Below are 24969 nucleotides of genomic sequence, written 5' to 3'. Positions count from 1 at the left end.
AAAGCAGGGACAGGAAGTGGCATGGACAAAGGTACAGATGTGGGGTTGTTCTAGATCAATGAGGGATAAGACCAGCTGAGGTGCACAATTCAAACTGGAAGATAATGTTTGAAAAGAGAAGGAAATCAATAGCTGTGTGCCAAAAATTGCATCTGCACCCTTGATTTTTCTCTCTTGTTCTCCTCCCTTCTCTGCCTTGAAATAACTATGACCTTTGGAGTCAGAGAAGAATTGAATTCCAACCATACAACTCAATGTCTATATAACCTGTATAAGAAAGTTGTTATTTGAACCTCAGTTTCTTTACAGGTTAAAGGTGACAAGTATATCTACTAAAAAGAATTACGTTTTCAATAGTAATATCTACTATTGTGTTAGGTGCCATGTTCAGATTATTTGCCTTGTCTCACTTAATCCTTCTGCTCCCCTTGGAATGCATATTATCATTCTCTCTGTACAGGTGAGAAAACTAACAAGCAGATTAATTTACTTGCCCAAATCAGACAGACAAAAAATGGCAAAGCTGGAGTAGGTCAAAGATTTTGCTGTCCTCAATATCTTCATCTTTAGCCATTCAGATACACTAGAGATAATTACTATAAAACTTTAGTGCAATGCTTGCAGACATAGATAAGATGTCTTGCTATTAGATAAGAAAACTGATATGGAGAGATTTTCTTTAATTGACTCTATGTGACTTGACTGATAACTGACAGAACAAAAATAGAGTCATTAGCAATATTCCTTATATTTCAAATTCAGAAATTGAATTTATTAATGGATCATTATTACAGTTTTTTAATTTAAGAGTGGAAAAATAAAGACATATCTGTAGGAAGGCTAACCTGGCTCTTGAATTTCTTAACATTCTCCTAATAGAATCAATATTTTCTCTTTTGTTCTCTTGTGTAGCCTACAAATACCTATAACACTGAAATATGTAGGACATATTTCTTTCCTCTGGTCTAGAATATGAGTTCCTTAAGCATAAAACTCATTTTCTATTTATCTTTATATTTCTAGAGCTTAGCACAGGGACACCAAATTCAGTGTATATTCAAAAGCATGTGATGGATAAATGGATGGATGAATGAGATAGGTATGATAAATTTGAATGGAAGTACTTTTAGGAGTCCACATGCCATCTTCAAGGATTTACGAACCACGCTGAAGTTTAATAAAATGTGGAATGTGTGTACTTAAGTACATTTTCAGAGAAGAGATTCCGTAGTTCTCATCAGATTTTCAGAAATGTCCCGGATCCTATAAATATTAAGAGCCATTAGGCAGATTCAAGATAGGGAAACTAGTTAAAAGTAATTGAATTTGTGCAAAAAAAAAAGTTATAAAGGATTAAACTAGTGGTATGGCAATAGATTTAGAAAGAATAGTACAGAAGCAAATGGCAGTCCATAAATGAGACCACAGAATGTGACATCCAAATGACCAGTAGTTCTTAGGACTAATATTATGTTGAACATATAATAATTGCTTTTGTCATTGTCTATGATTCATTCCATCAAGATATAGTAAAGAAGTGACTATTCCCACTACCTGACTTCTTTCATGACATCTTTAGTACTTAGAAACTCAAAACACATGTTGTACTTTTACAATCTTACTATTATAGTATTCAACCTTTTTTCAAGGTTTATTCAACAAACGATTATTAGATTTTGATACATGTGAAGATCTGGATATAAGAAACACAGAAGAGGGTAGAGATTTTCTACCTTTTTTCTAGAAAACCAGAGAAATTTTACTGTGATGAGAAGAAAAAAGCCAGAGATTTTTAAAGTATATTTAATAAATCATAATGGGGTGGAGATTTAATTATATACTGTGACCTCTGCTAAAACTAAGGTACCTATGAATTATGAAATTCGGATAAGTCGTATTGATTTCTTACTCTCATTCTTCACATCTCTGCCAATATTTTTTATAGAATTACATTAATTTGTATAGAATAATCCATGAAAATTTAAGAGAAGGCTCCAAAGAAGAAGCCAGAGAAAGGTGCTAGGATAAAATTAAGGACCATTTGCCTTGACTGCTGGTTGGAGGCTTATGTGATAGGTACACATAAGATCAAGCTGTAGAGTCCTTATGAACAGATGAGCATTTTTTTCACCATGTTTTACCTAGGTGATTGCCAATACACATAGTTGGTCAGCTGCTGCCTTGCTTTAGTTCTGGTTTTAAATTAACTAATTTAAGCATTCTGAGAGAGACCATGCATACTGAATGAATGAGAATTTATTAAAACCCAAGGACAGAGGGAAGTTTATAAAAATGAATAACCATGACATGTGCAATCCTGCTCTACTCTTAGTCCACTTAGTCCAGAAGCAGGTACAAGTAGCTAGGTGTTTTGCTCTGCAGGATAATAGAAACTAAATGTGCCCTTAATAGGATGATTCAACAAAACAAGACTCATTGTTAAAGTTGGGACTGGAGCATTAAAACTCCCACAACTTGTTCTTGAAAAGAATCTAGCTATATAAGAACCTCTAGATCTAAAGAGGCATCAGGAGAACAGAACAGCCTCATCAAAGTTAAGCCAAACTTACTCTAGAATCAGTGGCTGAATCCTCCCTCGTGCTCCTAGACAGTGACCCCAATATCACTATAAGATTTGAATATGGGCTGGGATGCCAGAGGGCCATGTGGAAACAACCCCAAGGACAATAAAAGACAATGGACAATCCAGAAGTAGAAGTACAAGGAGGAAAACCCACAAAAAGTTCCCACAAAAAAATACTATCAGGTTATAATAAAAGCACCTGTACACCCACGTTTATTGAAGCTTTATTCACAATAGTTAAGTTATGGAAATAGCCAAGATGCCCTACTACTAATAAATGGATTAAGAAAGTGTGGTATTTATAAATAATGGAATTTTATTCAGCCATAAAAAAGAATGGATTTTTGTCATTTGCAGGTAAATGGATGGAACTCAAAAACATTATCTTAAGTGAAGTTAGTCTCAGAAGGCCAAAAGCTACGTTTTCTCACATATGTGGAATACAGATCTAAAACAAATACAGCAATATTATGAAAAACAGGTCATGCTAAAGGGAGGTCACATACGAGAGGCAAAGGGTAAAAGAAGGAAGTTAAGAAGCTGAATATGGCTTGATGTACCCTATATAAGAATGAACACAGAATTTTTAAAACTGTTGAAGCCATAATTAAAAGGGGACTAAGGAAGAAAGAAGAACAAATTCGGGTTATATTACATATATACATGGAAATCTCACAAGAAAACTCCCTGTGTAGTTATCTTAAACAAACAAAAATGTCCTTTTTACTTTTCACTTACAAAATTGGAGGAGGGCAGAACAGATCCTGCCTAGGAGAGTTTGTACTGGGGGAGTGGGGAGGAAATGGGTAAAAGGCATGGTGGGGGTGAATGCAGTGCAAATCCTGTGTACATACACATGCAAATGGAAAACTGAGGTCTATTAGAACTATTACAGGAATCCAGGGGGATAAAGAATGATGGAGGGGTGAATTTAACTATGATATATTTGAGATATTATAAGAACTTTTGCACATGCCACAATGTACTATTACCTAGCACAACAAAAAAGTAAAATAAAAATTTAAAAAGAATTAATAAACAGTAAAACACTTGCATTTAAAAAAATTAAATATTCAAAATGGAAAAAATGACTTTACCAAACAAATCCAAAAAATAAAATCAGGCCATAAATTCACAAGTAAGCTTAATTTCATGAGATAAGGTGGCAAAGACTTTTAAGTAAATATGCTTAGACTGTCTAAAGTGATGCTTTAAAGGATAACTTACATGAAAAATAAAAAGAAATTATGAAACAAAAAAGGCAAAAGGAACTACAGCAGACATGTGTAAAAATACAAATTAGAAACCTTATAAATGAGAAAGAGAGTTGTTGAATTTTTAATTCAATGGACTGGATAATCTAAACTGGACAAAGACACAAAAGCATTTTTGAAAAGAAACAATAGTCAAAAAATATAGAAGCTAGATTGCATCCCCAACACACACAAAATAGGAATTCCAAGAGAAAAGAGGGCAGATTATAGGAACAGAAATCTTTGAAAAAGCAATACCTAAGAAATTTCCAAATACAATGAAGTATGTGGAATACAATGTGTCCTCTGATCAAAAATGGATTCCTACTACTAAGCACAATAAACGAACTTATGCCATGATACAACATAGTGAAACTGAAATAACATTGGGAGTAAAAACATACCCAGGTAATATATTAGATACTTTTACACGTTACTTATATTTTTCAATCTCTCACATAATATTTGCCTATTATATTCTTCTTTATTGTCTTGCCCTTCTCTAATTTGATCTAGACAATGACTTTTTCAGGTGATTTTTATTTTACTATAGCTTGGATAAATATTATTTTACTAATGTATGCAACCTCATAAGGACAGAGACCAGATACCCATTCAGAGTTGCAAATGTAGCACCGAGAAGTGTCTGGTACACATCTCTAGAGACCAATAATGTTCAGTCATGAAAGAATATATATGCTAAGAAGTTAAGTGACTTCCCCAAGTTTAAATGTTAACAAAAAAATGGTAAAACTAAACAACTGATAGTGTTGATTCACCTAGATTTTACCACAGAGTCAAATCATTATGTACCCTTACATAACTTACTGCTCACCCATTTTGCCCTTACCCAGTTCATGGTGAAAGTTTCCTTTTAGACCAATATTCTATTTAGCCTTACTTTTTTAAAAACCTCGACCTGATTTTTTAGCTACTGATTGACAAAATCACACAGTCTTTACATAATCGTCAAATTTGTTGTGCACACTTTATATCTAAATACAAGATACTGAGACAAATATTTGTCCAAGGAATGGGGAAACAGAGTCAAAAATAGGGAAGTCAAGAAAAGATAATGGTTTGAGGAGGTAAGAGCCATTCCACAAATATTTTTGAAGGCATATATGCACAGCACTGTGCCTAGGACAGCCCTCAAAAATATCATGTAGCATATTAGAAAAGCATATGATACATATATATGCATGAAATATACATATAACAGAAAAAGATGATGGGAAACAATAATATGCTACAGCATTCTCAGACTATATATCTTGGTGAGGGGTAAGAGAAAGGTGGAGACTTTTCCTAGAGTAGATGAATACTGAGAGAGCTTTCAAGGAGGGATAGCATTTTGACAGAAGAATGCTGAGGTAGAAAGAATTCCAGATAAAAGACCAAGAATAAGCAAAAGAACAGAAGCAGAAAAAAATATGGATAATTTAAAATGTAGTAATCTCTTAACTTCAGTATAGTGTGTGTGTTGAAAAGTAATGAAAAACAGAAATCTTGGGATATGGCATAAGGATATATCATCTAGAGCCTGAAAGTCATACTGGAAATCTTGTATGTAATTTAGGCAACAATGAGGAACCAATAAAGATTTTTTTTAACAAACTATATCATAAAGATATACTATTTTGCCTGGCATGGTAATTTACACATTTAATCCCAGCTACCTGGGAGGCAGAGATTGAGAACTGCAGTTCAAGGCCAGGTTGGGCAAGGAGTTAGTGAGGTCCAGTCTCAATCAATAAGCCAGATGTGGTGTCACACCTGTGCTTCAAGCTCTGAAGGCGGTCATAGGCAGAAGGATTGAGGTTTGAGGCTGGTCCCAGGATAAAACATGAAAAATAACTAAAATCAAAAAGGGCTGGGGCACAATTCAAGTGTTAGAGTACCTGTCTAGCAAGCATGAGTCCCCAAGCTCAGTTCTAATAGCCAAAATACAATCGGTTTGAATTGTATTTCATATACCTATAATTTAAGGTTGGCAGAGTATATTGGGGCAATGCTCAATTGAAAATGAAAGATGAAACTCAGAGACATGGTCCAGACTGGAGCTGACAATTAACATCTTTGAAATTAATGGAAACAAAGACAAATTTAAAAGACATTGGACAACTGCTCAATGATCCAGCCAATGAGCTTTGGGTGCTCAGCAATGGTGAGTGCTTCATTGAGTCAAGAGAAAATAAGAAGCCAGACACTAGTAGCTCACACCTGCAATTCTAGTGACTTGGGAGGCTGAGATCAGGAGGATTGCAATTTGAAGCCAGCCTGGGCAAATAATTCATGAGACCTCCATCTACAAAATAACAAGAGCAAAATGGACTGGAGGAGTGGCTCAAGTGGGAGAATGCCTGCTTTACAATTAACAAGTGTGAAGCACTGAGTTAAAAATCCCCAGTCTTACAAAAAAAAAAAAAAAAGAAACTTTTCCTTTAGAAGATGTTCTTCAATGATAAATACTGGTAACTGTAGGACGATGAGAGCAGAAGCCCGAATGATAGGCCCCATGTACCCATATGGTAGGAACCTGTCCTGGAAGGGTCTGGAAGTAGTCCATCTTGCCATCCAGTAGGATTGTGTTAGGTAGAAATGAATGACTCTGACAATAATTTCTAGTCCCACTTAGCAAGGTAAGTAGACTTCAGCAAGGAACTCTTAAATAAAAAAAATAAATAAAATAAATAAATAGGGTGTCTCTACTTTCAGCTCCCATAATTTCAAACATGAAGGGACAGGAGGTGGAGGGATGACAATGAACAAAGAAAGCTGTTAGGAAGTAATGGTGTTTCTCCTCGTTTCCCAATTAAGAGGGTGTTTCCATAAGAGAAGAGCAAAATATGCCCACTAGGTATGTTATCACCTTCTGGATTTATTCAACTGAATCTCAGACTGCCCAGGACCTCAGGAAGTGATCTGCCTGTGCAGGTGCACACATGGTGAGCTAATCATAGTGCCAGGATGAGAATTTACAGCCTCTGAATATTTAGTCTGTTTCTGAGCCTCAAGCCATTAGGCTATATTATTTTACTCTCCAATTTAGTTAGAGATGCTTTGATTGTACTTATATTTCTCTCTAATATTACTTTTTCCACCCAAGCAGTCTGTCTTCCAAAATCTCACTTGGTCCTCAATTATCCCTGCTTCACAGTGTGACTCCCCCCTCTCCAGAGCCCTCTCAGCAGGCCAAGTGAGTCACAACTCTGCAGGGCTTTTCAGATTTTGAAGAAGAAGTGATTTCTCTTGGAAACACAAACCATTACATTGGTTTCATACATCCCTGGAGCACTAATCACCTTAGTGCTCTGGTTTCAGAAGAATAAATGTGTTTTCCAGTGCTACCACAAAAATTACTCTTTGGCAACCTTTAGTGTCACTAAGAAAATAAAGTTCCATAGTAGAAGGAACAATGAAATAATATACCAACACAACCACAGAAAAAGTTTCAATGGAAAATGTGGAATTTGCTTCTTGTATCTTCATTTTGTGGAATATTCTGCAAACACTAATAATTGGCCCCATCCACTCTCTGAAAATAGAAATCTTTTTTAAAAGTAAGAAAAATAATGAAACAGAGAGAAGGCTTTAATGTGATTTCTTCAAGCCACATATTTGTACCTCAGCATACCAAACTTGTCACAGACCAGAACACAGAGCCTAAATAAAATGATGGACAAAACACACAGAAGTAAGCCAAGCATAGTGGTGAACACTTGTAACCCCAGCTACCTAGGTGATGGAGGTAGTTGGATCTTGAGACCTTGTCTCAAAAAAATGAAAAATAAAGGACCTGGACATAGCTCAAGTGATAGAGCGCTTGCCTGTGCTTGCCTGGCACACAAGGCCCTGAGTTCTATCCCCAGTATCACACACAAACACAATGACACTGAAAACTAATCCCATCCAACCCACTGTCTTCAAGCAACAAGAGTCTCTCAAACTATCCAGGATAGAGGAGTTTTTAAATAACTTTCAGAGAAAGAGATAGTATCTTTCTACTATTTAACAATACTGAGATTTAAATAAATAAATAATAAAAATGTCTTTATATTTAGCCAAAAATCTCCTCAGGCACAAGGGTACAATAGCACATTTTGTTTTATTTTCAATTGTATCATTAATTTTTTTCAGTGATGTATTAGATCACCATAGTGGTAAGAATAAAATTACATATGTATAATTTATGTGATTCACAATTTATATTGCCTTATATTTCCAAATATTTAATACTGCCTCTTAAAAATAACAGATCATTGGTTAAGGTGATATAAACAAACAGCATGAAGTAAGCTTCCCACACACAACATACTGTTGTTGCATAAAACCTGGAGGAAGTCATTTTAAAAGCAATTTTGGATCACAGAAATATTTACATTTAGCAACATAAGCACAATCTGAAATCATTTAAATGAAATACGGAACTGAGCAAGGACTAAAGATTAATTTTTTTCTCCATCTATAAGACTTGGATAAATTTCCCTCTTAAAGGGAATATTCTAAGAATACTGTATTTTCGTGGAGATGTGTTCTACCTAAAATTTTAGTAGGCAATTATTTAAATACTTTTTCTTAATGTTAAATCTCTTTGAATTTGTGCTGTTATTTACTATTTAAAGACCCCAGACTTGCACACTCCTAAGTCAGTACTATTTTTCTAAAATCACTGATAGTTTCCTTGTTACAACAATGGAAATGATGTATATTTTACCAAAATTCCTTGCCAATGCCTATGCTATCATTGTCAAGGTTATCCCATCAAAGGATGCAAAGAAATAACAAAGCTAATAACAGAGATTGGGGCTCCGCAGCAAAGTTCATGCAAGACTTCAGCAGACCTCAGAATTCCTACAAGTTGTTCTCGTAGCACTGGGAAGAGGGATCAAAGTAATTCCTTGGGTCACAGAACACATAGGTTATTCAGGAGTCTTCTCTGGATTCTATTAATGTCTAGAGTCTTATATGCAATCTTTGCCTGGGTACACAGACACCAATGAGACTGTAAATAAAATTCAAGGGATCAATGAGTTTAGATCGAAAATTTTGCATTTTTATTTTTACTGATCTCTAACTGAAATTTAGCATTTCCTAAAATTTCCTAAAATTTAGCAATTCCTAAAACCAAAATGGTATTAATATTCTTAGAACTTTTTCACCAATAACAAATCACAGACATTTTCATATCACATTATTGTGGTTATAAATATCCAAAATTTAAGCTCCATTCATGCTCATCTCTGCTTTAAGAATGACAGTTATTAGAAACACAGCTAGATACTGTTACTTAATACATGAGGTACATATACTTATGTGCATGTACTGAAACCAAACAATAAAACCCCTTACTTTGTACAATTGATATATGCTAATAAAACAGTGTGTGCATATATCAGGATGTTTAATTTTTATCATCATACATCAATAGTATGAGGGAATTTCATTGTGATAATTCCATAGATGGCTACAGTATACCTTGAACAAGTTCACCCTATGATATTCACTGAACTTCCCTTCCTTCCCTCCCTTTTAGCCATAGGTTAATTATAATCCTAACAGTTTGAGACAGCAGGTCACTACAGTACCCACTTCACCTGCAAAAATTACTAAACTTTTACTTCTTTTTCTCCAAAAGCTCTGTTCTCATTATTTGTGATTTGGCATTGAGTTCTGGGAACCAAATTTCTGGTATCATGGACACCTTCACCCTGGTCACCAGCACCTCATCCCTTACATGGGCCCTCTGTCCCTCACACAAGCTGGACCTTCAGACCTCTCAGTCCCCTTACAGTCACCCTCTGCCTTCACACTATCACCCTTGGCCCTCACTCCCATGTACTGTCCCACCTACCTTGAAGCCCTTTTTTGGAATCACCATTCCCCACCACCCCAGTCCCCACCATGGCTGGCCCAAGACTTTCTTTACATCCTAAAATATGACCTATGTTGGAGAAAGTGCCATGGGCTACTGAGAAGGTTTGTTTTGTGCAGGTGTTGGCTGAAATATTCTGTAGAAGACTGCTAAATCCATTTGGTATGTAGTCATTTAATTCTAAAGTTTCTTTGTTGTTTCTTTTTCTGTCTTGATGGCCTATCTATTGGTGAAAGTAGGGTATTAAAATCACACACTATTAATATGTTGGTGTCTATCTGTACTTATAAGTTCAGTGATGCTTGTTTAATGAAATTGGGTGTGCTAAAGTTTGGTGCATATAAGTTAATAGTTGTTATTTCTTCTTGATGGATTATTCCCTTTATTAATATGAAATGACCTTCTTTGTCTCTTCTGACTAATTTTGGTTTGAAGTCTGTTTTTATCACATCTGAGTGTAGCTACTCCTGCCATTTTGCAGTCCATTTACTTAGAATTTTTTTTCCATTCTTTTGCCCTAAGTCAATGTTTGTTTCTATAAGTGGGATGCATTTCTTTCAGGCAACAAAAGGATGATGCATGCTTTTAATACAATTTGCCATTTGCCATTCTATGTCTTTTGATTGGAGAAACTGAGACAATTGACATTCATTGTTAATATTGAAGAGACTGGAGTTGTGACTCAAGTGATGGAGTGCCTGCTTTGCAATCATGAAGCCCTGAGTTCAAACTCTAGTCCTACCAAAAAAAAAAAAAAAAAGAAAAAGAAAAAATTTGAAAGGTATGTAGTATTTCCTGTCATTTTGTTGTTTTTATGATGTTTACTTCTTTCCTAATCCTTATTTGCTACTCTACTCATCTAGTGGGATTTATTCTATCCTGTAATTTCTTGGTTGCATTTATCTTCCTCTTCTGTGTGTAGGATTCCTTTAAGTATTTTCTGTAGTGCAAGTTTAGTGGTCATTAATTCCTTTAGTTTTTATCATGGAAAATTTTTATTTCTCCTTGTTATGAAGGACAGTTTGCTGGATACATTAATATATGTTGACAGTTACTTTCTTTCAGGATTTGGAATATATCATTACATACCCTCCTTGCTTTTGGAGTTTCTACTGAAAAAAATGTGCTGTTATTCTGATAGGTTTGCCTTTATATGCAATTTGACATTACTTTCTTGCAGCTTCCAATATTCTTTCTTTATTATGCATATTTAGTGCTTTAATCATAAATTGCTAGCTATTTATTTTCTGGTCTTACCTGCTTGGTATTCTGACAGTCTTCTGTACCTGAATAATCCTCTCTTTGTCAAGACTGAGGGAGTTTCTTGCTATTATTTTGTTAACTATGTTATCTATACCTTTAGCTTGTACCTCCTCTCTTTCTTCAATACCCATGATTCATAGATTTGATCTTTCGATGGTGTCCCTTAGGTCTTGCATGTTCCAGTTGTATTTTCTTAGTATTTCTTTTTCTTTATCTTTGATTGATCTAACAAATCCCTGATTCTCTATTTTCAACTTGTTCTATTCTATTAGCAACATGATCAGCTGAATTTTTTTGTGTTATTAAACTTTTCATTTCCAAAATTTCAATTTGATTTTTTTCAGGATTTCTATATCTTTATTGAATTCATGTTTCATAATCTGCATTATCTTCCTTATTTCATTCTACTGTTTATTTGACTTCTCTTTGCTTTCATTCAGCAGTTCATTTGTATCCTCTTTGGATCCATTCCGGTACTTATACATGTCTTCTTTCATTCTTATCACTGTTTTACTTTCTGTTCATTTTTGAAATTTCATCCACTTCATTATTGTTCAAGTCCTTTATTATGGAACTGACTTTTGGAGGAGACAGTTTGCCTTGTTTTTCATATTACTTGTGTTTCTACATTGGGATGTATGCATCTGAAGACCAGTCATAGATTGAAAGTTTAAAATACCTGTAATCTTTTAGCTGACAGAGTCTCAATGGTCAGGTAGACAGTACAGTGGCCAGGTTGAGATCTTACCACTGGTCTGGGAAGTATGGTTCAGTAGCATTTACCCACATCCTCATGGCAACAGGCCTGATCCCCAGCACTACTCAGATCAAGGTAAACTATCTAGTGTCTTGTAGAAGTTTCAATAGTTCACTTCGAGGTGATTTCACCAAACAAGCTTCACTTCTTTGTTTACTGTAAGCTGCTGATAGTGGTAGGGAGTTTTGCAGTGTATGGATTAGGGAGGTTCCCATTTGCTGTGCATACCCCCTGATTTGTGACCCTAGGTGCATCAAGCATCTAAGCCTCAGGGGAATTCCCAAATGTGTCAGAGAGTGTTTGGAGTATACAGAGCACTGAGTTCCACACTGGTTTGTGTAAACTGAGAGACCTAGTCACTCTGCCTGCTGGTCTGAATGCTTACAGGCCCTGTCCAGCAGTTCACCTCCCTGTGCAGAGAAGGCTGTGGAAGTTTTGTGATTCAGAGCGTATGGACTCTGGCCCTTCAGTCCAGACTGTCAGCAAACATATGCTATGATGTAGTTCCCAAGGACAGGTCTTAGTGCTTTTAGGCCCAGCCCAACAATTCACCTTTCTATGCAGGGGAGGCAGTTGTGGGTATCATGTGATTCAAAGGATCTGGGCTCAGGACTCTTACTCAATTAGCAGTCAACACACAGAGCAGAATTCAGGTCCTAGAGGTCAAATGCTAAGCCAGCCAGAGTCTCAGATAATGGAACTTGCCACAGTGGGTGGGGCCTCCAACCACTACACCCTTCCACATTGAGCTTCTCTACACAACCACATCAAACCCTCTCCCTCTCCTCAACTACCTCTTATGAATGTCTCCCAACCAGACACTGTGGCAAGATGTCCCAAGACTCTCAGAGCCATAGTGTTCCTTGTTTTCTGGCCCCCAGAGTATCTCAGTCTCAAATGACAGTGTTACTCTCAAGATGGTACATTTCTATTGCCCTCTAAGATAAGGGGAGAGACAGAATGTCTTTCTTCACCAAGGCTAGCTTTCCACACTGGAGCAGTCACTATCTCACTAAATCCCTGCACTTGGTTTAAGGCTTTTGGAGGTGTGGACTTGTCTTTGAGCTAGAATTGCTAATCTGTCACCAGGGCCCTCTGGCTTCTTTGACCTGTACACCTCAAAATTAACAAAAATTATTTTCAAAAACAACAGTTCAAAAACTCTAGCAAACAGAAAATTAACATCAATTCAAGAAAAATCTATAAAAACATTTCTTGTGGGAAAGACAGGAATCTGGAATTTGAATTAGGACTTCTTCTTTTCCCTACTCTAGTCTAGTCTGACTCCATTCCAGACTTCTGTGACCAAGATTACAGGTATCCCTCTTCCCACCCCTTCTAGCCAGACAGCTTTCTTTCCAGGAGCTACAGAACTTCAGCATTGCTCATCCTACTCCCAGTTTTGTGTTGTTAAGGCTAAATTTTAGTGAGTGCTGTTGAGAAATGAAGGCTCTCTCCCACTGTCCAAACCACACTAGCAAAAAGGAGGCTCTTTCTTGGACATGGTGCAATGAAAATACAAGGACGCGACTGGTCCTTCTCCCAACCTTAAAGGTAGTGGTTCTATAACAGGAAAAGCCAAGAAGACCCAGACCTACCAACTCCCCTCATTGGGAACTAAGCTCCTAGAGTTAGGCTATCACTCGGAGAGGGGCTGATCATTGTTTCCAAACCCAGTCCTGAGGGTAACTATACTTTAGTATGTACAATCGACCCCAGTAGTAATAATATTGCACAGAGTATCAATAAAGACACAGAGGTTTATGAAAATAAAAACTAAACGAAAGTACAATAACTGAAATCTTAACATTCACTGAGGAACTCCACAGGAAATTTGAACTGAGAGAGAAGTAAATTAGTAAACTTGAAGACAGATCAGCTGAAATTATGCAAGACAAAAAGAAGAGAGAAAAAAGAATAAATAAAAAAGAGCATGACTTCAGGGAAATATGGGTACCATTAAATATATCAACATATGAATAAAGAAAATATATTTCTGGGAGTACCAGAAGGACAGGAGAGAAAGAGAGAGAGACAGTAAAAGAAAAAAATATTCAAGAATGAATGGCTGAACCCTCCTAAATTTATTGAAAAATAGGAACCTATACATATATGGAGCTGGAGAAACTCAAAGAAGTTCAAACAGCTTCACACACACATCATTGGAAGAATGCTGAAAGTCAAAGAAGAAAATCTTAGTATCAGCAAGAGGATTCTGGCACCAGTTGCCATGAGGTCAATGCTTAGAACCTCGAGAATTCAACAACTTCTGGCATACTCATATACAGTTAAATAATTGGCCACAGGTGATAATGGAAGTGGAGCTTAGTCTCAATTTTCAACACATCTTTATCAAAATGCTGCAAAGGAAAAAAATACATCTTTTAAATGCAGAAGATACAAGGTAAAATTAAATTAAACAGGTTTTGTTACTGCAAGACTTGTAATTACTTTTAAAATGCTAATTGTGAATCTTCAGATGTGCAAAAAATCAAAGTACTTCCCAATCTACTTTGACTATGAAACCCTATTTGCAGGGTACCGATGGTTCAAGGTTTGAAGACTACTCTGGGAAACACTGACCTTAAATTAATAGAATTGAGGAATATTGGTCACTTCTGAAATCAACTGACACCTTCAGTCCCTGTGTGCCTTTATCAGGCACTACTTTCTCTTGAGGGTGTATATAATAGACAACTATTCATATTTTCAAGGTCATCCTAGCTCAAAGGCTACCTGAGGTTCCAATTAATGCTGCTTGCCAAGGCCACAAATTTAAGTTGCCCTAAGGGTGACTATGCTATAGCCTGTCTTTTTTGATTTTTGGATCACATTCTACTAAAAACAAATCTTTAGACTCTACATTAATGAACACAGAAAAGGACAAGCACTACTAACAGCTTCTATACATGGAAAATTCCTTCCCATTCCTGTTTCTAGTCTTAGGTGCTGGTTTATAATAACAGCCTATCAAAATGTTGCACACAGCTTCAAAAAATCCTAGTCATCATCGGAGAGCTATACTTAACATCAAATGCCAAGGCAGATTTATCAGCAGCTGAAGCCTGGAGCACAGCCAGTTCACAGCACTGAAGCTTTGCTCACTGCAACTCACCATCAGAGGGTGTACATCAGAGGAGTCATGGACTCAAGCCAGATATCAAGAAGCCGTGGCTCAGCAACTTGAATCCGGATGACAGCAAACAAGAAGGCATGAAGGAGCCATGGAAAAGCACACAGAGACAACTTCAATAAATATAATATTGCTGTTGCCTGTCAGAAAATAGCAGTAGCAGCAGACAGGCTAACCTAAGTGTGCCATTCAGAGGTGAAGTGGCTATCACTCTTTGTGAAAATGTGTACGGCTTCTAACAGAAAGCAGTGACTCATAAAAGAACTAAACACTTCCTGAGATGCAAACAGATAGATAATAGATGAATACTCACTATGGAAATGACCTAAGTCTAGCCAACAGTATCGTCAAATACTCCATATAAAAAGCACCCTTCCTATATATTCTATATACAGCAGAGGACCACTGTTCCTCTAATCCTTCTCACAGTTGGGCAAGCTTGTAAATCTCTGATCCAAGTCCCGTCCTCCCTGAAATCCTTAAAGTGGTTTCTGTCTTGCTGATCAAAACAATCATACTGCATTTGTTCCTACTCAGAGAGCTTTAGACAACTGACCAAATGAATATCAGAGCAGAGACTATACTTCTAGAAAGCGGTTCACAAGATAGTGAGTATCAATACTGGCTTATTATCCCAGTATCACAAAAAAAAAAAAAAAACTGGCTTATTGATGATTAATGAAAGGACTAAGTAGAGATCATTCTTGTTTTGGTGGCCTTCTTGAAAGCAGCCTACTTTCTGAGTAGGAAAAGGAATGACAGAAAAATCTAATGTCTTCATAAGACAAAATCAAGAGACAAAAATCTACCACCAACAGCAAAAATGAAAAGATCTCAAGGAGCCAGAACAAGTTTGCATATGGAAAGGGAATACAAGGAAGAGGATAAACATAGATTTTTTAAAAGTACCTTGAGCCAACAAAAGACATTTGAGGGTCCCTAGTCTTATAGCTAAAAGAGAATTCACAGACAATCAGAAACCCTACAATTGTACCAAGAATCTGTAAATGGAAAAAACTCATCTATCAAACTGAAATTTTAAAAAAATATAGCTCACCTTGGAAAATTCAGAAATACACTTACTTCTGATGATAGCAGTACAAATTTCTATGCTTTTTCAAGGCAGAAATTTGGTAACATGTATTAAATATTCTAAAATACTCAGATTATTTGACCAAAAATTTTTTCTAGAAATTTTTTCTTCCAAAATCTCAGAAAAAGTGGTTCAATTTATGTTGAGATAGCATGGTAAAAATTTTTTTTTGTTTTTCTCTTCTCTTTTTCCTTTGGAATTTTCTCTAGCAAAAAGATACTAATTCAACAATACACAAAATAAAATACACTTACATAACCATTGAAAGGGCAATAGGGTAAAAATACACACAACTGCCATAAAGATTTGATTGTATTTTTATGTTATTCTAAATTATTCTATGGTTCCAGAGTTAATTTTAGACAGAGTGCTTCAGATCTTACAATTAGAAACTGATAAAGTGAAACACAAAGCCAAAGTGGAGAATCAGAGATTAACCAGCAACAATTTCTGCTGAAAAAAAAAAAATTCCAAAACCAACAACCTTCACCCTAAATACAAATACAGCCTCCGTCTCTGTGGATCACTAAGAAAGATGGGGGAACTCAAATGCTAATGGAGGAAACCAAAATGACACCAACATGAAGGAATCACATAGAGAAAATATTGCTTTCCTGCTTTTCCATGTTTTCCAAAGTCATCCACATTTAATATACGATATCTTTTGGGCAAGGTAAAGAAAGTTGTTTTATAAAATCAACAAAAAGGTAATTTCAAAAGCAGAATAGTACTATTTTTTGTTAATCCAATGAAATTTTGTTTCCTAATAGCCTTTGAGGCCCAGGAGAATAAATGCCAAACCTTACTTCTTATTATATCTTAATGCTTATCACAGCATCTGGTTCAATGAATGAATGACAATTTGAATCAACTTCATTTGGACTGTAAAACCATCCATTTTAATCAGAAAAAGTCCAGTAACTAACTAGTCAAACTGAATGCCCTTGAGATAATATACAAATGTACAAAATTAATTTATAGAAATACTCATGAGTCCATTTTTGACATTTGTATTCAATTCAGATTCTGCCTCCATTCATCAGGTTCCTAATGCACCTATCATAAAAATGCCAGTTGTCACACTTCTCTGGTATCTGGGCCTTATGTTTTATGATTGAATCATTGGGAAGAAACACTTATGTAGTTGACCCACAGTGAATTTAACAAGAGCTTGACACGCATCAGCAGTATCACACACGGATGAAATTGGTGCTGACTGGGTGACAGCCTTACTGTGGGACAGTGAGGGGCATGAGTGCCTCTAAAGTGAATGAAAATGACAGCACTTCAGAAAAGCCTGATGCAAATTCTTTGACAGGTTATATAGTCGCACACAAAAGCATTCTTGCTGCTGTCACACATCATCACTTTTTAAATATGTCAAACCTGTATTAGACTGCATTTTAAAAAAAAAATTCTAGTTGTAGCTACATATGACATAACAAATTTAAAATGATTTCAATCCCAAATCTAGATCATGATTTTAAAAAATAGTGACCTCTGTTGTTCTCTATCAGAATCATTGGATTGTTTTATTAACACATACTTTACTTTGAATTTAATCATTTCAATTATTTAATAATTAAATACTTTTGCAACACCAATGACAGGGTGTCCATTGTTTCCAGGAAGTGGTAGTGATCAAATTCATTCTGGATTGAGTGAATTTAGTCATCTCCTTTTTAGGTTCGTCACTTCATTTTCTATAAAACCCAGGTTATTCTCTTGTTTGTTCTCAATCCAGCCCATCCATGAGCCTAATAATTCTAATATACTCCTCAGACTTTCCTGAAATGTCATACATCTACCAGGACCTCTGTGTCATAATTCCTACTAGACTTTCTTTTTTTTTTCTTTTATTCATATGTGCATACAAAGTTTGGGTCATTTCTCCCCCTTTCCCCCCCTGCCCCCTCTCTTTTCTTCCACCCCCTCCCTCTCCTCCCCTACCCCCTCACTACCCAGCAGAAACTATTTTGCCCTTATCTGTAATTTTGTTGAAGAGAGAGTATAAGCAATAATAGGAAGGACCAAGGGTTTTTGCTAGTTGAGATAAGGATAGCTATACAGGGAGTTGACTCGCATTGCTTTCCTGTACATGTGTGTTACCTTATAAATTAATTCTTCTCAAACTAACCTTTTTTCCTACTAGACTTTCTTAACACTGAGTTCTGCTCACCTACCTAATAGGAAACTTACTTATGACCTGCTTAATAATAGTAAAATTTCCTCACTTATTGATCATAACCATGGGCCAGTCACAGAACTAGAAACTCACATACATGACTTCTTATCCTCACTAGCTCCCAAAAAGGCAGCTGCCATTGTTTTGCTTGTAAAGACACAGATTGAAGGGGCTAGCAATTTGTCTTTGGAGATGAGGTCTAGGAAAAGCACATAATGTTGGAGTTGAACAAGTCTGAATAGTCCTCCATAAACTGGAAATATAATCCTGGTCACATTCACTTGACCTCTCAAGCCTCAACTTTCTCATGAATAAAACAAGAATAATAAAGTATGATGGGGAGTTTGGGGAGCAAATGCACCACTGTAGAGCTGAACCTCTTCGTGCCATGTCTGTACTGATTTTTCTTTCATGCTTAGGGGAATAGAAAACACTAGTAAACTTCTGCTTATTATTCCCAGAATGGATTACCAAAGATCCCTGTATTCTTTCATAAAAATGCCTACATGTTTCCCTCAGAAGGGTGAATGGCATTCTCTAAACCCCACAACCTGAGTTAGGCATACTTCACTCTATGACACATTTTTGTCACAGTATACTTTTCACTTATTTGAGGAAAAGAGCCAGGATGATTCAGACCTGGAGGATTTCCAGAAGATTTTTTTCTTCACCTACATTCTCTACCCTCTCTGGACCCTGAAAGGGTTATCTCAAGTTGCTGGAGGATGCCCAAAGGTTATCTATAATATCCTAGCAGAAAACTTTTGTATTGTTCTCTAATTTCCACTGTGAACATTAGCATTAATCATTAACTGCACATAAGCTCTGCAGACACTTGAAATCTTCCACTTTCCGACAGAAATCTGAAAGTGAACTTTGAGTGTTGCATTTAAAATAAGAAATAAATGGTCATGTGGAAGTTTTTGATCAGTTTTTAGTCTCTTAGTACCTGTTACTTCTCTTTGTAATTAGAAGAATCAGCATCTGGCCACAAAATTTTAGAAAATCTAAAGCATAATGCAAATGCTCTTTAAGATAGAAAATATAGAATCAAAACTATGATTCAGTTTTTAAGCAATAAGTCAGTTTGAGCTGGCCATGGTCATATATGCCTGTAATCCCAGCACTTGGGAAGCTAAGACAGGAGGATTGTGAATTCCAGGCCAGCCTGAACTACATAGCCAGACTCTGTCAAAAAGGAAGGAAGGAAGCAAGGGAAGGAGGGAGGGAGGTAGACAGCTTTAATAAAAGTAGACTCAAAGGTATCCACATGAAGTTTTCATTTATCCAGAGGCCCTGAAGCATATGGTCTCCAACCCAGAAATAAATAATACTGTCTTGGAAGACCAGGTTCATTGGTGGGCTGAACTCTTGCCTATGAGCTGCTCCCAGAGTTTCTGCTTTTCTTCCTCATGAGTGTTCACCATCCCTAGTTTTTCCTGGCATCCAAGTACTATGGTAAGAGCACTCTCAGAGCTATCTTCATATTAACACACACATACACACGCATATATATATGTACACAATACATATAAAAGATATAGAAGTTTATTGCTAGGCACTGATGGCTCACACCTGTAACCCTAGCTACCCAGGAGTCTGAGATCAGGAGGATCATGGTTCAAGGCCAGCCCAGGCAAATAGATTGCAAGATCCCATCTCCAAAATAACCAGAGCAAAATGGACTGAAAGTGTGGCTCAAGCAGCAGAGTGGTGCTTTGCAAGTAGAAAAACCTGAGTTCAAACTCCAGTCCCACAAAAAAAAAAGCTTAAATATGTACACAAGTATACATATGATGGAATTGATTGTGTACACACACAAATAGACACACCAACACATTGACACATATATATACAAACACAATCAGTCCCATCATATCTGTGTATACTTGTATACATACTAGCTTTATTGTGGGGACGTTCAGTTTTTAAAACATGGAATTATAAGAGATGATTGGTGTTGGAAATATTAATAGATTAAAAATTGCTCATGCTGCAAATCATTTAAGATACAAATGAATGTACTCTGGTTTGTTTTCTTTACTTTATACTTTCACCACCTCTCCCTGTCTTTCTTCTAAAAGTATGAAGCCTGGTGCCATTTCTGGTATTTGAAAAGTGTTACACACTGTGTTTCTCTCCACAACAGTTGTTTGTAAGAAGCTCATTGTTATTAAAAGTGCTTATAACAATTTCTACCCAGAAACAACACATAGAGGGTTTTTTTTTAGTCTTTAATGTCTATCTCATAGGGTTGTAATAAAAATTACATGACATATTTATAAAGTATTTAGCATTTGACAAATAATTAGCATGACTTGCCTAATACCTCATCACTTACTGAGTAAGTAATGAAATATAAACTCAGATTCTGTCATCTCAACTGTCACTTGGGCAAATTAATTTACTTTTTGGTACTCCAATCCCCTTGCCTATCAGATAACGTAAAAATAGCATATACCTCATAGGGTTGTTATGAAGACTAAACAAGTTAATGTATGTGAAGCAACCAGAACACTTGCTGGAATATACTGAAGCTCATGTGTTACATCCACTATTATTATTATTATTATTATTATTATTATTATTATTATTATTATCACTCCAGGTAGGACTTTAAAACACATGTCTTTAAAGCCTGAAAACTTCCCAACTTATTGCCTGGACCTTATTTGATTACCTCCTGCTGTAGTATCCAAAAATGCTTTCTCTCCCAGGATTGCCTGATATTTGAATTCTCAGGTTGAGACCAGGATCCCTCTGGACTATGAGTCTGCTGACCGAGCTTTGATTAAGGTAACAACCAACACATCTTTGCAACTCCCCTCCCCCATTCTAGAGTTGCCAGATAAAAAACAGGCAGCCCAGTTACATTTAAATTTTAGATTTTAGTATAAATATATCTTAAATATTTCATGAAACATACCTATACTATAAAAGTACTTATTGTTTGAAAGTTGAATTTGAGTAGGCAACCTGTATATTTATGTGCTAGTCTACCATAGTCTATATCAAGTTCTAACAAACTAAGTATAGTGGAATGCACTTGTATTTCAATAATTCGTTACCACGCTTTTTTTTGGTGGGGAACCTTACTCAATTTGGGAGTGGGAGTGTGCAGTAGAGTGCGAGAATGAGGAGGGAAAATCAATAGGACAGCATTACCTGTTATCTCCCCAACCTCATAACAGTTCACTGCTTTATATAACTAAGGTTGTTTTGGATTGTGCCAACCCTTTCTCAACATGTAAATGTCATGATTTTCTACCAAACTTCATGATTTTAACATTACTGTTGTATATTTTTTCATGTGAGTAACTCTGTTCTTTTAAGGTCTGTATTATTTCAGAAGGTCACTAAGGAATTTATAATAGAACAAAATTATAAGAATAATTATAATCTTCTGAAATTGAGTAAATATCTGAGAAGACAGAAGTCATGTATAGTTAAGTGTTTTGAGAAGTAGCAGAAAACAGTCCCTAAATATGGGTTGAAACTGGAATATCTACCAAATTAGTCAGGTAATTCAATGAATTACGCCAGCTATGGAGAATTTGCATACACCTCCTCTAAAAGGGACAGCAGGTCCTGAGCTGCCAAATCTTGATTTCTTTCTGATTTTTATTGAGTTTTAATTTTAAAAACACTTTACAGGCCTAACACAATGTACCTATGAGGGACTGCCTTTCTCTACCCATGCAAGTCTTACACCAGCTTCCAAAAGTCAAGTTTCTTGAGCCTCAATCTCGTCCTAATAAATGCTGTAGACAGGTAAATTATAATTGAATTTTAAATTACTAATTATTGTGGTAATTCATTTCGAACTTCCCCCAAAGTTTCCCATTCAAAATAAACTGCCATTCAACATTCAACACTCAACTGGTAAAATCAGTTCTGTTTCTTTGAATCTGGGTTCCTTGAAGCCATGGATCTAACTTTTTTTCTACCAACCCGTAGATATCTGCTAAGGAAAATGAGAGTTATGCTGTATACAAGTAGGAATATTTTAAGCAAAGATTTTTTTTTTCACTGAGGCTTTCTTTTCATTAAAATAAATATTATACCCACTGCTCTGTAAAACATAATTTTTAAACAAAGAAATAGGACCCAACAGTGTCATTCTAGGGATATAAAGTATTGAAAGCTTTCCAGTTAAAAAATCTTTACTGTAATCATTTTTCTTTCTATTTCCTGCAAAGTCATCTGAAATGCATTCTCCAAGATGGGTAAATCATCGCTAGTATATCTGGCACTTGGTCATGTGATTCATGTGGTCTTAGACTCGTTGAGTAAGAAATCATTTAAAGTGCTGAGAATTGGTGAATGTAACATGGAAACCCAACATGGGAATTCTGGCTGCTGCTTTGATTACTTAGGGCTCTGATTAATTGCTCACATAAATAGATAGATATGCAATTACTTTGAGCCAAGGCAACAGAAAAATCCTTTCTACCACAAGATTAGGAACAATGAATTATATCCTCAGAAGCCTGCTATTATTTGGCCAATGCCTTCAGGTTTAGACACTTTTTTTAAGAAATAAAATGTCATTGGTAAAGATGAGCTTTTAAGTATTTTTTTATCAATTTTACAAAAAAAGAAACTAAATGGAAGCTTTAAAGGCACATCAAACTAATGCTGGTATGATTCATTTGCATCCCAATATTTTAATGACAAGATAAAACCATTATAGGCTTTGGAATAAATCAGAAATGGATTCCAATCTGTCTCTTAGCAGTCCATGGGCAACGTCCATTAATGACTATACTCAATTTCTTCATCCACAAAATACAGGTCAAAATATCTACCAGCAAGTATCCTTATAAAGATCAAATGAGGTAAAGCACAATGTCTATTTAAAAGCATTATTTATATTTGTCTTTACATATTTACCAGATGTCTCTCTCCATTAAATTAGTACAACTAGAAAATGTGATCCTCCTCAGTTTAAAAAATAAAAATATGAAGCTCACAAGGTTGAATGAGTTTGTAAATTTAATAAAAATTTTCACTATACAATTCTACCCGATTCATTCTTTGTACTTACCATCCGCCACGTGTCCAACAGCACTAGTGTATTTTAACCATTCACCATCCACCCCAGACCTTAATCACACCAGCCCGATAAAAGGCCAGGGAATGTCAGGAGACAGGAAGGATGAGTCCTCAATTTCATCTCCTAAAGACCTTAGTAGAGACAACACCCTTCCCAACACAATTCCAAGTGTCATGAACCATATGGTTTGTACCTTTCAAGCAAGCTTGATGGAGGTTAGAGGCCAGGATAAGGATGAAGTAGGGCCTTTGCCTCTCAACTACCCAAAAGAAAGCTCACACAAGGAAAACCAAGCATGCAATACACACGTAATTCAATTCAATTCAATTCCCATATTTGAGTGCCTATTAGGTGCAAAGAAACTGCACGTTTCTCACATGAGCACATTTAAGGAGACCTGGGCAATGTTTAAATTTTGACAGTGCTACAATTCTTTGGGGACCAGCTGTCCAAGAGAAAGCAGAAAGAGCATGACATTCCCTGAATGGATAATGGCTGGCTGTCAGATTCTTGTTCACAGCACACACTGACTGCGTGCAAGGAGCTGCATCATAAGATAGAGCACATTGAAATCCTGCTCAGGGAGAAAGGTCTAAACAAGAATTTCATTTGTTTCTGGTCAGTTCTTTTGACTGCATGGACACTGAGTTAACTCAGGGAAAAAAACATCAGGGGATGGGGAGGGGAGAGAAAAGCTATGTAAACAGAAATTGAAATTGGACCATAGTCAAACATGGAGCCAGCTCAGGGATCTGACCTCTCAGCTATGCTATGCCCAAAGGTCACATGGTCTCTCATTCCATCTCTGGGAAAATGTGCTATATTATAATTTTTGTTTTCCATAAATCCTCATTTTGACATCCCTTTTGGCTTATCCTCCATTTCCAACTGTTAGGATGAGCCACATTTTACTGGGCAAAGTACAGGGAAAGAATCTGCTGCTCCAAACTCATCTACTTGTGTCAATGTCCTGCGAGGGCTACTACCCAGACTATCTACCTTGGGTCAGAGTGCCCACTTTTGGTCCATTGCTTGAAAGAGAGTGTCTAGGGAGAAAACAATCAGCAATAGGCACCAGACCATAAGGAATGACTGTTGGCAATTTTGCTGACCCTGAAAAGTAAAATGTAAAAGGGCAGTCTGACTCACCAAGTCCAGCTGATACTGTGAAAAACAGTTGTCAAAAGATACACAGATTTGACCAGTAATGTTTGGAACCTCCCTTCCTAACTCCCACTGGAAACTTTGGACCTACATTTAAATGTAATGTCCAAAGTTTAGAAGAAAACACACAAAATTACTGGAGGAAAATTGTGAAAGATTAACACCTTTTGGACTTAACCTGAGAAACTGAACATAGTTTCCTTTTGATGTAGAAAATATTACTTTGGCCAATGTATGAACCAAAATATTACATAACATCGATTTCACAACCCTTGTTAAAGGTTTTTTCTCATTCCCTAAATAAGATCAGAGGTTTCACAAGTCAGGTAAATTAAATAAAATGAACAATGCTAGCACAGTGCCAGCCACCAGGCAACCTGTTGATCTCACATCTCAGAAAGACAGTGACACATCTACTTTGATGTTCTTTAAATGATTTTTAAAAAGTGACTCTTAATGAAAATAATAATATCTATTACTACCAACTTCAAGAATAGTAAGTAGGTAAATGACTAGATTTTCAAGGAGAGTATGGTGAATGGAATCTGATACTTTGCTACTTTTACTTGCCCACAGAAGGAGTGAATTTGATGTCAAAGTTTGAAA

The 24969-nt window shown here is 36.2% G+C and overlaps 1 long non-coding RNA gene across 1 annotated transcript in view; it reads right to left on the bottom strand.

Moving 5' to 3' along the window:
* Positions 1 to 24424, bottom strand: part of LOC141422605 (uncharacterized) — a 93984-nt gene extending 69560 nt beyond the window's left edge. Inside the window, exon 1 of the long non-coding RNA XR_012447285.1 lies at positions 24349 to 24424. This is a non-coding gene — a long non-coding RNA (uncharacterized lncRNA). The remainder of the gene's footprint in view (positions 1 to 24348) is intronic.
* Positions 24425 to 24969: the final 545 nt, after the last annotated feature.

The sequence above is a fragment of the Castor canadensis genome, chromosome 4, assembly GCF_047511655.1.
Source record: "Castor canadensis chromosome 4, mCasCan1.hap1v2, whole genome shotgun sequence".
In the NCBI taxonomy this organism is placed as follows: Eukaryota; Metazoa; Chordata; class Mammalia; order Rodentia; family Castoridae; genus Castor; species Castor canadensis.
This window is presented reverse-complemented; position numbering and strand designations above follow the sequence as displayed.